The sequence below is a fragment of the Lutjanus erythropterus genome, chromosome 18 (assembly GCF_056507025.1).
Source record: "Lutjanus erythropterus isolate fLutEry1 chromosome 18, fLutEry1.hap2, whole genome shotgun sequence".
In the NCBI taxonomy this organism is placed as follows: domain Eukaryota; kingdom Metazoa; phylum Chordata; class Actinopteri; order Lutjaniformes; family Lutjanidae; genus Lutjanus; species Lutjanus erythropterus.
This window is the reverse complement of record NC_139334.1, coordinates 9353516-9369112: the sequence shown is the minus strand read 5'-3', so window position 1 is coordinate 9369112 and position 15597 is coordinate 9353516. Positions and strand designations below refer to the sequence as shown.

Sequence of the window (15597 nt, the reverse complement as noted above, 5' to 3'; positions counted from 1 at the left end):
TTTTTTAACATTTGAGTTGCACCGCATGAAAATCAATATGACGAGCCTCAGGGCCGTCAAAACGCATGCATGGCACTCGTTTTCCCCAGTTGATGCTCACGTGTGCCTCAGATGTGGTTCAGGGAAAGAATCTAATGCTAAGCACACTGTGAATCGCTTTCTATGAAGAAAAAAATATTGTGTGCAGTAGTGTGCTTCATGATAATACCACAGCTATTTGTTTTAACAGGCTTGTCATACGATATTAATAAGTGATTAGTAACATGTATTGACGTATTTAAGGGTTCAAAGATAAGATGACATTGGTGCATTGCTGCATAATAGTGTTGCCTGTACCACTGCCCTATACTGTTGGGATTAGAGGTCAGATTAGGTCATGATTGAGCTTTTGCAAGAAGAGGAGTGCAGTTGGAAAAGTTAGAAAAAGGATATCATACAGAATGGCCTAAATGTGTGTGATTTGATTACATAAATAGCTCAGAGATACAGTAGTTTGGGGGAATTTTACTGTTTTTTCCACTTTCCTGGAATCATAAAATAATAAATGTCTTTGGACAGACCTTTCTCATGCATTTTTTATAGTCTGAAGTTATGTAAAACAGCAATATTAGGCTATCTTGGCTACATCATTGAGTGTCTGTGTCCCATTAGCCTCGACAATGAAAAAGCCATCTCGAGGCGTCTCCAGGCATGTTTTAACAATATAAAATGCTGTGCAAGAAATAATAAATTATGTCTATTCTGTTTTTTCAAAGTAAGTTCAAATACCTTGTTAAAATGGCTTACATGTAGCTCCACACCTTGCCTTCATTTTGTATTGAAGGATTCATGAATATGCAAATAGCCCCCACCCTCTCGACACACCCCACACAATCTTATCTTAATCATCTTATTTTAGGCAGTATCACTCACTGTTTGTGTATATTCACACTGACATCTACAGTCCATCTATACAACATATACAGTATGAAATATATGCGTACTGTCTGTGTAGTAGGAAACAGATATAACTGATTTAATACTGACTGGTGGAATTGATTGTGCAATTCATGGGACTGTTATGGGAAAGACTTTGGATAATGCTAACAGTCTTGGATCAATATGAAAATGTTATTCAACTCAGATGCAGATTGAAATGAATAGCCCTCTATGGTACATCAACACTTGGCTGGACTGGAACATGCAATCAGTCTCCCTGTTGAGGGGGCAAGCACAGGGTTGATTTGGGCCCTATAAGGACAGTATCGATCCACGCATCGTATCCTGCCTGTCTGAGTGCCAAGATGCACACACACGCAGGTGGGCACACACACACACACACAAACCCTATCTTTCATCAGAGAGGCTAACTCTCATGCCTCTGCCTCCGTCTAGCCCACGACTGGACCTTTTCCCCCCCATTTCACCCCCACACTGATGTACAATTATGCATCTGACATTGTCCCTATGTCCCCTGTCGCACCTGACTGTTACAGAGGAGGACGAGGAGGAGGTGACCATAGGGGCGCTCACTCCTATCAATCATTCATAAAGTTGAGCACTAAGTGATGTCAGCCAGACTGGAAGGAGAGATGCTGCCCTCAACTTGGGACGGGTCAGTTTACCAAATCTGAAGAAAACATCAGACTTTAGGGGATTCTGATATTTTTGGCTGACTGTTAACAAAGATCTCTATAGAAACAAGTAGAAAGTCAAGTAAAATCAGAGTGCTGCAAAGAGAGCCAAAGTGTGAATGTAAGTGTAGGTAAGAAAATATCATTATTTTTAGTAATACAAATTAATTTAATGCAAATTAGTTCAGCATAACCTTGCTCAACATTAGTCTATTGTTTTTTTTGTTCGTTTTTTGTCTAAACAGGGATGGTAACATTAAAATAATGTTGTTTATTTAATATTTAAGTTTTAAGAACACCATTTTCCACAATTTCCAGTCTCTTTTATTTAATCACAGAGTTTCCTGATGGACAGATGGCTTTAGCTTTCTTGTTGCTAAAGTACCTAAGCATAACTGTTAGCTGCTGTTAGCAGGCACCAGAACTGGGCTCAGCAGCTGCCTAATCAAAATGACCAGTCACAGTCTGGACGAACACGGCCTTCAAGACCGAAGGGGAATACAGATGAGTTTCCTGATGGAAAGATAGCTTTACTTGTTGCTAATGTTGCCATTAGCTCGGTTAGCCATGACTCACCCCAGGGTGCTGGAAGTCAAACCCATCTCCGAAACCACCTCTGTACTGTAGCCTATTTCCAGATTAACATGGGTGATGCATTTTGGTCATTTTGCTTATAAGGGGGATTGCATCCCCCCTCAAATTACCTACTGGGATCATCCAAGTCATTATAATTCATCCTATGGACATCCAGTAGTTTCAGGCCGGCTATGATTTCCACAGTAAGATTGCATTTAAGTATAGAAGAAAGAAGAACAACTAACCACATTGTGACGTCAGGGCTTTAGCTCTCTGTAGATTAAAGAAAACAATATTTCATTCCTCTGTCCTTAATGTGAGAAGTGAGTTGAGTCTCCAAGGGCACCTCGAGATTGAATTTCATTCTATCATAATATTCCCTCTCTCTTATTCCTTTGTACTGTGTAAATCCATGCGTTTGTCATCTCCACTGTGAATATGTGTGTGTATATGTGTGTATATGTGAGCATGTGTATGCACAACAATGGCATAAAACTCCTATGAGACTTGTGTGAGTAACACTGAAGAATATCAATGAGCGAGCCATGATGACAACTCCACTTATTCTCCTGCTTTCAACCAATTAGGCTCTCCAGATACACAGGGGGAATAATGACATTGGTGGAGATTTCTGCATAGTGACACTGACAGCCAGGCGTACCAAAGGTCTCCTAACCACAGCTGCAGAGAGCCAATCACTAGTGTGAACTGTGTATGTATTCAGGTTGAGATGAAACACACTTTCTCCTGTGAAACACCAGTCCTGAGAGTGTAAACTGGCCAGCATTGCCCTACAGGCCTGACCTTGTAGTACTGTTGGCATGGACTGCACTTATTCACTGACAATACTGCTGCTAAATAAATTATTATTATTGATGATAGTAAGGAGTGATTACAGAGTTTAGAGGCAAGTAATGGGTTGTTATAGCTTGTGAAAACATAATCCTGGCATTAGAGCCCTTACAAGCGTGCAATTATTTAAAGAGGATCTCTTTTTCTCTTCTTCTCGTTTCTCTCCAGCTCAGTTTTTTCATGTACACTTCTGCATAGTTTTGGCTACCGTTCACATTTAAATTCAGTACCAGTACAAAATGGTACCTTTTTCCGATACATTACTCTTTAGGATAACAAAAATACAATGCCAACTGTATAAAATAAATCCAAACTTTTTCCAAACTATCCCTCCTTACTTCCCTCTGCCCCTTCTAAACTCTGCTGAGCGGGACTGACGCACCAAGTCAAACTGAGTCAAGCCACGTAGCATGTGTGTGAAAAAGGAGCAGAAGAGTTGCAGAAGTTACCGATGAGGTGACAGGCCTTCATTGCCTGCATGTCCACCTGGGCGTCATGTTTCCATCCCTGCCAACTGGAAGTCACTGGACCTGGGAGTGAATGTCGATTGTATCCATTCCAAGTGATGACAAAAGCCAGACATTAGTGGCTGTTAATGGGATTTTTGTCCAGTGAAAAGGGGGGCTTTATTTTTTCACCCACATATTTCTGTTAGTACCATTAAAAGTAAGTTTCGTACCCAACCCTGCTTCTCAATATATAGTTTTTATTTACAGCTCTCCAGACAACAAAGATGAAAAATCCAGGGTTTGTGGAGTGTAACATTTTCTGGTGAAAGCTTCCTCTTAAGTCTTTGAATAAGTACCTGAACCAAAATGCTCTCAGGAGGAGTCTGGAGTATCTAAGCCTTTGGTTTGAAGAGATGTCTGCAGCATTACAGCAGGTAGTGCAGTGCAGTGCATGCCATCAGCTTGTGGAAAGAGACTCTTACCACCTTATCATGCACTGCCCAGGGCTGCACTGCTTTGGCAATGTAGTTGTATTCTCAAGTACATCCTGGAGGTGCTACAATACCTACTGTAAAGCTGGAGTCACAAAATATCTTACAGGCACAAAAAAGCCAAAGCACGAGTGGAAAAGAGCAAAGTATCTCTCTGCAGGAAAGCAGAATATTTGCTGTGTTTGAGCACTATGACTCTGGGTGTAATGGCAACTGAATTGCTCCAGTATTTCATGTGTTGCTCCAATGCCTCCCATAAGGCTTTTGTTACCACAGCTTGCGCTATGTCAGTCCCAGCAGCAGTCTTTTCTCATGATATTACCATCATTCATCTTTGTTCAAGTGAGATACTCCACCTAAAGTTTAAATCATCAGTGCTGCAGAGAGAATAACAAACACTGCATAATAAGGACTATGGGAGTACAGTGTTACAACTCCCAAAGGACGGCAACAACATGACAAGGAGTGTCATCATTAATTTGCCTCCAGATTTTGGCTTCTCAGAAGCCTTGACACCTGACAGAGCCACGAGCTGTGCATCCATGACAACAGCATATCCTGTCACTTCCTTAAAATGTGGCATGTAAAGCTTGCACATGAAGCTGAATTGCAAAAATTGCATCAACCCAAACTGCCACTTGTCTGTGTGTACAAAAACGCAGTGATGCAAGAGGGTGTGTAAATATCTAAAGGAGTTCATAAAGAAAAGGCAATTACACCTCCCGTTAGGAAGAAATTACCATTGCCAAGTATACCCCATCAAAGTAAAGACTTGTGGCGATAAAATCCAGACTCCACTCCTGCAGCTGCAGCAGTGTTCAGCTCTCTCCCTCGCTCTTTGAGGTCAGATTTGCTCTGTCTTCTTCAGCTTGATCCTGTGCCAAAGAATCCGGCGAATCAACGGCAAACTGATCCGAGGGTGGCACCGAGCAGCCCACTGGGAGCAGGTTGAAAGGTATAGCACCACAGGCAAGAGGAAAGGAGAGAGGAAAGGATGTAGAAAGGCAATGGAAAAGATCTTGCAAGCCAAGTCAATGCACCACACACACAGCACACCATTACACTTGCCTCCACTTGCCTTTGTCCCCGTGTGACACCGCTCTACGGTGTACTGGGTAATAAGTCTCCATCATCACCAGGGGCCTGCTGCTGCCCGTCAACACTGTGCAGAGGCTGGCTCACACATGGAGACTTTGTTCTAGACAGATTGATACAGCTGGTCGGGCACTGCAGAACAAAATACAGCTGGGCAGTGGTTGCACCCCCTACAAGCTTTCTCTCCCGCCTTGCCTTTCTCACTCATACAGTGTCTGGATACAGAAAAAGAGCAGGTGTTTCCCAGGTCTATTAGAAGGCTGTCCACAGCAGTAACAGAGGACTGCAGTCTATAATGACGCATTATTAAAACATAGGGGAGTTATCAGCCTTTCCATCTGTTAATGCCTCCTGGTCATGTTAGGTGTAGATTAAACATGTTAAAAAGGATGTAACAACTCACAGCAGACTTTTATTTCCTTTAGGAGGGATGTCATTTACCTCTGAATCATCTGAATCCAAAATGATTTAGGACGTGGTCAAACTGTATTTGTCACTTTGGGTGAATTCAAAGTGACTTAATGTTGTTAAGTGCATGAGTAATTATATACAGTAAGTGTGCGGTGAATACCATATTCCTCTCTTGGCATCTTTGTCTACAGTACAATGATCCTATAAGATGAAGCACTGTTAGGCAATTAACTGAATTATCAAAACCCAAAAGGATGAATACCCTGGAGCTGGTTGCATTAGCGTTTTTAAAAGTTCAAACATAGACTCAGTATGTAGTCTCACATTGTTGCCAACTGAATCAACTAACAAAGATGCTCTCCCATTGTCCAAGGGCCCATTATTCCAAAACCCCAGTAGTCTGAAAATCCCATTTGTCTGAAAGCCTATAATCCTGAAAAACAAACACAGACTTGACTGACATGACTAACATACTAACAAACTACAATCTTTTCCTAAACCAAAGCAAGTATTTTGGTAGCTAAACCGAACCAAACTGCAAACATTTCACAATATTAACCACTGGCAGTCCCTTTGATGAAACCATTAGCTTGTACCAGTGGTTTTCAAACTTTTTGTCCCTGTGGTACACCAAAGGGCAAGCCAAAATCTCAAGGCACACCTCTATTCATATCCATGCAAAATAGCCTTTATAACCAACCTAACCAGTGAACGAGTAGCCTATTAGCCAATCAGAAGGTTAGGGTTAGTTCTTGGACTGTGAGCGGTAAAAAAATCAAGTCAGTCAATGACAGCCTTTGATGTGTCACAGTCTAACAAATCCCACCATCCAGCATCTGCATGAACTGCAAAAACTGAGATTCACTTTGACAGATTTTTTTTTATGGTATAGTCTTTGACTCTGCCTTGGGAAATTACTTCAGAGTACTGATACTGCACATTTAAAATTCATTCATAGCTTTCTGTGCAGTCATATATTGCAATAATAATGTATGGTTGTCACAAAATCCCAAGGCACACCTTGGCACACCACTTGGAGACCTGTGGCTTACACGACCCATCTGACGCCACACAAAATAAAAAGAAATTAAAAACAGACTTTAAATGACATTTCACAAAACTAACACAAGATATCTCAAGTAACAAACTGTTGTCAATAACATTTTACTAAATGGCCAAATAACATCTCTTAGCTTAGTGCGATTAGATATTTCCCGCTGTTGCTAAACTGTATGAATGCATGAAACACATATTTCTTCATACTAATTTACATATTGCTTAAGTCTTTACTAGCTGAGACATTTCATAAATTTTAAATGATACAACTGATTTGTAAAACCCCTTGTTTGGAAAGTTACTAATGAATGAACATCTATTCCGTCATACTGTATTTGTAAATGAGGATCAAAGTTTACTTTATTAGCATGACTGAACTGAAACGATCTACATGACAATAATTATAGGAAGGAAAGTATATTCCTCTATTTTCCTACAATGGTCCTCCAGTATTAACCGAAGCACTACCAGACAAGAAATGTTTGTTCCAGAATATTCTGGTGGAGATTACCCATGCTATCTATTTGCTGGTTCACTGTTAGAGTGATTCATAGACTTGAAGCTTCATGCTCTCTCTTATACTGTGGTGTGACACCAGCAGAGATAGAAAGAGAAAGAGAGAAACCGTTGGATGAGAGCAGCGAAGCTTTGTTCTCATGACTCAGTGTTTCTGTGTAAATGGGAGCGCTAATGCTCATCTTGAGGCACACTGCTGAACATGCTGCCCCCAGAGCACAGACAGAGAGACAGAAAGAAAGAAAGGCAAACAGAGCTATAGAGAGCACACATACACACACATCATTAAAATCCCCAGGCCAGAGTGACACGATAAATTAATCTCAACATCGGCTAAAATTTCAGCCTCCTTTAAAGGCTTTGCTAAGGGTGCTGAGGATGACAGCTTTACAGCTTGTTATTGAACAGTGTCAGTGGCCAGTCGCTGGCACAGAACGCATGCAGCTGCGTTATAGACTGTACTGGCATGGACATGGTATGCTGTTTGGAGAATCATTAAACACATTCACACACACTGTGCTCTAGATGTGAAGCTTGAATCTGCAATATCAGGTCAGGTAAGTCAAGTTTATTTATATATAGAGATGGGAGAAAAATCTGATTCTCTTAAGCATCATGATTTTTTTTTAAGCAATTCCTGGTTGATTTTATGAATGCTGAATTGATTTTTACACATAAATAACTAGCGTGTAGTCTGATAGCTCAATTGAAACACATAATGGGAATTCCCAATAATGCGCTAACAGAAATCAGTATCGCAATTGCAGTAATATTATATTAACAAATGGACTCATTTTACTTCACTTGCTTAACATGAAACAGCAGGCGTGGTCAGACTTCCAGCCATATATTTAATATGTTCTGCGGCAATAAACTAAGTAAATGCTTCAGTATGTTGATGTTGCTGCTGAAATAAAACTCAGACTGACCGACATGTAATGTGTATTATTTTCAGAAGCATGACTCATGATATACAGCCTCTAGATGTGTATGATTCAACTTTTTCCTGTGGTGTAGTGTTTAAAAAGCAAACAAAAATCTCAATATATTGTAATATTGAATCGCAGTACTTGGTGAATCGCGATACCACCACCAACATCAACACCAGTCCAATCTCTTTACACCAACGGCGACTCTTTGTATCAGCAGATTCTTGCAATCTGAAATATGACAAATGGGACGGAAAAAGTACTATTTTATCTTGGTCTGAGGTAGGTAATTGGCTGAAAAATCCATTGATGCACAGCTGACTTTCTAAGAATAAATAAAAGAGAAAATACCACCAAGGCACTGAAGATAATCTAATCTGTGGTGGTTCAATAGTCCCATCCATATTTGATCCTCTCAGGTTGTTTGTGTGTGTGTGTGCAACAGTCATCCAGAGCACACTGTGCTTCAGACATGGACTGTCTAATCACTGTAGGCAATCTAATTACCCAATCACCATAGACTCACACTATACAGCTGTGAACAGCAGCGACCATATGGACCAGGGCAATCCATCTCGAAGATTGGACAGGTATGGCGATCACTGCAAACCGAATGGCTTGGGGTGAAAAATGGCTGCATCTCAAATGACATAGAATGTTTATAACTGCTGTTAGCTTTGTAGAGTGTATTAGAGTGCAGATATTACAAAACAGTCAAAGTATTAGTCTATTAAAAATGAAGGCTGTTAGAGGTCATGTGCGGAGAAACAACAAAACCAAGTGTTACTAAGTGAGCCCTGCAGGCAGATCAAACCGCCCCCCAGCCCTACAGGTCTGGAATCTGTCTATGTGCTTCAGTACCAAGGGAGCAAAGGAGGGAGGCTGTAAAGAGTTTCATTGCACCTTGCAGCATTGCTTCTCCTCCCCGGCGGTGACTTTAATGTGAAAGGCTAAGTAAGCATTTTCATCACTTCCTTGCTTTAGGCTTCCACTGTCCATGCTACTGAACAAAAAAAGGAAAAACCTGGCTGTAATGGTTTAAGTGCTTCGCAAACTATATATATATAAAAAAAGAAAAGCTATCTGCATATGAGTGCAGAATCTGTAGGCAAGGGACAAGATTTTGTTATCAGAAGCATTCTGGTTTGTGTTTGTGGTCTATTCGAAGTCAGAATGGTATTGACCAGTCATGTTTGAGCGTGCTTTGGTTGCATGCAGGTAAACAGTCCGAGTGGAGAGTGAAGCATGCAGAACGCGCTGCTCTGAATGCAGTCTTGGATGGGGTTGGGTGCCAAAGCCCCCGTATGACCAGTGCTCACCAGACCAAATCATGACGCAGATTACATGCCTCATTTTGGTGCCATATGCCTGAGCTGTCAGTAGAGATACTTGCTCTCTGGTGCGGATGTCATAGATGCATCACCAAATGTGCCTAGTTGACATTACAGCCTCATGCACTCTACATGGCTGTGGCAACAGGTATATTGCTGTAACTTTTACTTAGTGTTAAATTTGTGTAGTTCAGTTACGTTTTATTTGTTATTTTAATTGTTATGTGTTTGACCTAAGTGTTTTCTATTTCTATATTAACATATTTAAGTATAATTGAAGTTTACAGTTAATATACCATATTTCAAGTATAGCCTTACAATGAAAAAAAACTGCTCTTTATTGTCATTGACCATCATTTTGTGCTTATTTATTTTTTTAATGTGTATTAATATTTAGACTGTACAACATTAAGATGCTTGTGCTTATCACATAATGTTCACTTACTTTAGTTAGTTTGTTTATTTGCTTTGTTGCATGTAGTTTAAAATTAGCAAAATTTACAACTTTTTTTCAGTGCAATGTTCAAAACAGGCAACACCAAACTGGCCATGTGGGTGGTAAGAAAGGGCATTATGGTCACACTGTGGGGCATCCATGGCACTGGCTATTTGGCTGTAGTATAATTTCTGCCCTGGAGTCAATGACTGTGGAAGAAAATAGGGGTGATATTGCATTTTTGCCCCGAATACACGGCGGCATTGTGGATACTCCAGGGCAATATGTAACAGCACTATAGCTGGGGCTTGCACCGGGGAACAAAAGGAACAAACCTCTCCATCTGCTTCCTCTCCAGAAAGTAGCCTCATGTACCAAGGGGATTGAGACTTTTTGTGGCAGAACACAGAAAAAGGAAAATAGGCTGCTTCTACTTTCTGACAAGCAATGTGTTGTATTTTTAGAGGAAGAGCCTTCTTGGAGGTCCGAAGGGAGTCCAGCACTAACAGGTGCTTTTGTAACCATCCTGCGTCCAGGAAGCGAAGCATGAATTTTGACTCTATTTCAATGGTGCGACGCTAAAGAAAGACCAAAGGGGTGTGGAGATTTTGGGTCAAGGAAGTGGGACTACTGTATATGTGACCTAGAATATTAAAGAGAGCACTGGCCGCAGGTACTTCAGCAATGTCACAGCCTGCATCTAATTCACAAGGAAAGGATGTCATCTGCTAGCTGTACTTCATACTAGAGAAGTTCAATGTCTACAATTTAGGGATGCATCGATACCGATACTGTCCTCATGTACTTGTACTCATAAAACTACTCCGATACCAAACACCCAATACCACGTCACGAAAAGTAGTTGCTCGACACAAAAAACATCTAAAGATCCAACAGGACGCAGAGTTCAAGGCGTTTGCCGATGCTTATGTGACCTCTGTGTGTGATGTCTTTTTAACAAATCTCTTGGAGCTGTTTCTTTGGTTCTAACAGTCAGATTTATTCCATTTATCTGCAGTTAAGACAAGGGATGATAGAGCATAATCATCACTGCTTGTGGACAACGGCGCATGCTCTCTCTCTCTCTCTCAGTGCAAATCATCCGTTACTTTTTGGATTATTGCTTAAAAACATACATACAATTTACAATAGATCTCATTACTGGACTGTTACTTTCTTTTCTTTTAAACACAAAATTAAATTCAACATTTTCTTAAAAAAAAAAAAAACATTACTAAATTTCCTGAAATATAATAACAACAATATAAAACAATTTGGGACACACGTACCTGCAGTTAAGACAAGGGATGATAGAGCATAATCATCACTGCTTGTGGACAACGGCGCATGCTCTCTCTCTCTCTGGAAAGACGGCATACGTTACTTTCAGCTAGCGGTATTATTACTCGAAATAAAACACATAAAAACCCGTAGCTGACTCAACAAAGATTTTACACAATTAAAATTAAACATCTAATATTAAACGGAACACAGTCAGCTTTAAGTTTGAAGTGCTTTTACAAGTTTTATGGCCGTTTTGTCCACAGACATTCACAGACACATTACCTCAGTGCAAATCATCCGTTACTTTGAGGATTACCCATAATCCTTTGCTACTATCATTAACTGCAGGTACGGATGAAAAACAGTAGATGGCACTGTGTTCCGTATTTAACTATGTTACACTTACCCTCTTTTTTTGGCCGCGTCTTCATCATCTCAACATCATCCACTAATGACCGAAGCGACTTTGGAAACTGTCCATTTAACTCCATGTAAGTCCATGTAAAACTGAAATTTATGCACCGAGTGCACCTGTAGACCGCAGCCAGCCACTGTCCATTAAGTCCTGGCGGGTGTAAACTAGTTGATACCTCGGCAAATTAATCCAAAGACAAATAAAAAAAACACCGCCGCCACCAGTCTGTAACCCGCTTTTCTTCATAATAAGCTGCTACAACTTCTCTTTGTGTACTTATTCTTCATCAAAACGGCCTGACAGCAGAAACTTCACTCTTTGAGGTTCACAGCGGGGTCAACAAAACTGTTGCACGTGGTACCACACTCATACCTGTCCCCCCTAAACAACGACAGGTAGGAACTAATTAGCTCTTAGATAAGAGAGACATGAAGAAGAAACTTAAATACTACACATGTAAATGTTAAATTAAAATACTAGGTAAAATGCTGTAAATGATAATGAAATAATTATCATATATAACAGCATTTATAATAGTAAACTTAATTCTGCAAGTTCATAATAATGTTGTGAAATTATTATACTGAAATATACACAGTAAACTGCACAGCTTAATAGGGGACACAAAACCAGTAAAGTAACTTACTACAAATAACCTAAAAATGTAATGTGTATTGTTAAATATGATTACCCTTGTAGCAATCAATCTTCAACTTTTAGCAGTGCAGAGTTAAAATTCACTAGTTAGTTACCTAGAAACAGTACAATGGTTTGAGTGTTCACCACTTCAAACCTTGCTCTATTTCCCCAAAATACCGTGGTTATAGCTAGAGTTTATTCATTTTGGGGAATGTGGTATGAGATCGCTCATTCAGCACTATAGCAAAGTATATATAGTTATAGCAAACTCTGTCCTTAGCTGCTTTCTGCTTCATCTGTACTTTAAATATTACACTGGGGTCAAGAGAGAGTTAGCTTTGGAGGGGTTAGTGAATGAAATTTTTTTTGTAACATTTGGTAAGAAAACTAAGTGTATTTCTCTAAAGTTCAGTATTTTTGTTTGTTTAATCCAAAAACGCAAAGTGTATGAAAAGTGAGATTTTAAGAATGACAGTTAATGAAATTAAACAGGGTTATGTGCTGGAACTATGCTTTGGTGAGTTCATGGAGCCTCAGGCCATGGTGGTTAGTAGAGATGTGATCCAATCATTATATATCCCACAATTCCAAAGCTCTAAAGGGAACATTGCCCTCAACACTTTTAGACACAGTTTTATAACTAGATTATTCGTTCAGGGCGGCACGGTGGCACAGTGGGTCCTGAGTTTGAATCCCCCAGCCGGCTGGGGCACTGGGAAGTTTCTGGCTGGGCAGGGCCTTTTTGTGTGGAGTCTGCATGTTCTCCTCATGTCTGTGTTGGTTCTCTCTGGGCACTCTGGCTTCCTCCTACAGTCCAAAAGCATGCAGCATAACAGGTTAATTGGTAATTCTAAATTGCCCGTAGGTGTGAATGTGAGCATGAATGGTTGTTTGTCTCGATGTGTCAGCCCTGCGATGAACTGGCGACTTGTCCAGGGTGAACCCCGCCTCTCGCCCAATGTCAGCTGGGATAGGCTCCAGCCCCCCGTGACCCTTCAAGGATAAGTGGTTAGGGACAATGAATGATGAATTAATGAATATTCATTCACCAATTTGAGAAATAAATGTTCTTTTAGTCTGTTGCAGAAACCTTATTCCTTATTACTTCTATATGCAACAACAGTGATCACGGTGTCAGCTTCTCCGGGATAAAAATATCCATTGTCCTTTAAGGCCTGACCTGACTAAAATTCTTCAGAGCGCTCATCCACATGCTTTCGAATGCAGCTTCATTGTGCCACTGGCACAGAAGGGAGCTGAGATTGAACTGCAGCTGAGACGCCGCTGTGTCAGACTCTATTTGTTCAAAGACCAGTGACGATGCCCAGGTGAAGGGTTCTGGTGTCAAAGCTAAAGCACAGCTGAGACTCACAGGAAAGTATTGCACAAGAGCAGAGAAGGCAGATGGAGGCAAACAGCGAGTGCTGGAATACTTGGTGACGACTGCCAAATTTAGGGACATATCACCCTGAGCAACATGTTGTGAAAAAGCAGGTGTTAAAAAGAAAAGCTGAAAAACAGACATCTCACCTCACCCAAGCTCAGAGTCAGAAGACAGCCTATTGTAGGGCAATTTTTACTGCATCAAATATCAACCTGCAGCACTCTGATTTGTCATACGCTTCAGGGAAGAGGCCATTAAGAGCTTGGTGAGGCACTTTTGAAGTGTCAGCTCGTCAGCTATACTGCCACAGAAACACTTCTGTAAGTTGGGAGGGAGTGCTACCACGGGCTGAAAAAAAAAAAAACAAAAAAACAAAAAACGGAGCAGTGCTGCAGAGACACTCAGCTCAGTGGAGGTATAAAAAATGCTCCACTATATCTATGCACTCCCTCACCTGCAGGGTTAGACATAGACCCAGCTATAAAACCTCTCCACAGAAGCACTGCAGAGCCCTTAAAGAAAGTAGATGCTACAAAAAAGCTACATTATAATACCATGTTAGCAGGACATGCTCTCGAAAAGTGGTAATATGTTGGCATCCATGAGTATCCTCACTTTATGTGCAACCCCCATGAAACTCTGACCCTCCTTGCTGGTGAGGCAGGATAGTGCATTTCTTTATAACACACATTGTTGACTCTGCAGCAACAAGGCCCAATAAAAAGGGTGATATCTCCTTGCCTGTGTTGGCGTGGTGCAACGCACAGGTTGTTAAAGAGGTATGAATCTTTTATGAGGTGGGAAACGCCACCGTTGTCAATATAAGATGAAAAGTCAAGACTCTGGCACCTGGCCGGGGGGGGGGGGGGGGGGGGGGGGGGGGCATCACTGGATTTTCTCAACACAGTAATTGTTGTAGCAGCGGATGCACCTATGTGTGAAGATCCTGCAAATTACTCAATTACACCCCCTCATTTGAGTCAATAGGATTCTTCCCTAACATGAACTGGTGGCATTGAGGGTACCTTGTCCACAGTGTAATGATCCAACATTAGATTTTCACAGGACTGCCAAGGTTTTGCTTAAAAACAAGACACTCAACTTTCTTCTCTAAAGCGAGGCTCAACAGAAGCAGATTGCAGCAGTAAACACTCCTCTAAATGGTCTATTAGGGGCACAGTAGGGAGACAGAACATTGGACATAATTACGGCAGACTACTTTATGTAGGAGGAGAATGATTCACAAGCACAACCAAAGTAGTGAGAGGTTTAATGATTTTTATCTATGATAAAATGTTAGAAACATTGACAATGTTTCTGTGGTAACAAGGCTGTCAGTTGGACAGGTAGGTAAATGCTAACATATTTCAGCTGCACAGTATTCACTGTCACTTTACAAAGGTATATGTTCTAAGGAAGTGAACAAATACATGTGGTACTTATTCTATGGTATGGTTAAAATACACCATCTTCCACATCTGCCCCACTACATGAGTCTGAAAGCTGTACACCCGAGGCTACAGAATCAGATTTGATCCGATTCATCCGGCAGAAACTTTTAAATGAGCCAAACTTTTTCTAACTGGATGGATGTGATGCCATCCCTGCAGCTAATTAGAATTTAGGAGGTGATTCTTTGGTTTGTTTTGGGTAAAATGGCAGCAAACAGTGACACCTTGGAGGGGAATATAATTGATGCAGAGCAGCATATTCCCCTTGTGTAGCAACTCATCATCAAATGATCGAGAAAACAAAGATAAAAGAGCCAGCTTGAGAACACCTGTAGAAATAAGCCTACTGAACTTACTTTCTGAAGATCCACTATAAGCAAAGCTACCCTAGAGTCTGTGTTTTTCTTCCTATTGTGCGTCTGCCACACCTACCACCAGGGGTGGGTGAGCTGGCTGAAAAGTAATATCACAATCTAGTTAATTGCAATTGCATTTACACCTGCCAGGGAGCTCGTCTTGTCCTCATAAATGTTCACCATTGTGCTAAATCTAAATCACCACAAGCATCGTTTTCTGCATTAAACGTTCTGAAAAAAAAGTTTTCATATTGATGCATATCGATAAACATATATGTCAACAACAATATATCCTCTATAGGCCCTTTTTAAG

The 15597-nt window shown here is 40.8% G+C and overlaps 1 protein-coding gene and 1 long non-coding RNA gene across 9 annotated transcripts in view; both read right to left on the bottom strand.

Moving 5' to 3' along the window:
• LOC146310615 (ryanodine receptor 3) overlaps positions 1–15597 on the bottom strand; it is a 148688-nt gene that overhangs the window by 122275 nt on the left and 10816 nt on the right. The window lies entirely within an intron of this gene.
• Positions 10973–11422, bottom strand: LOC146310616 (uncharacterized). The gene is made up of 2 exons (XR_014772308.1): positions 11322–11422; positions 10973–11113 (listed from the first exon to the last, which is right to left on the bottom strand). It is a non-coding gene; the product is annotated as an uncharacterized LOC146310616 (long non-coding RNA).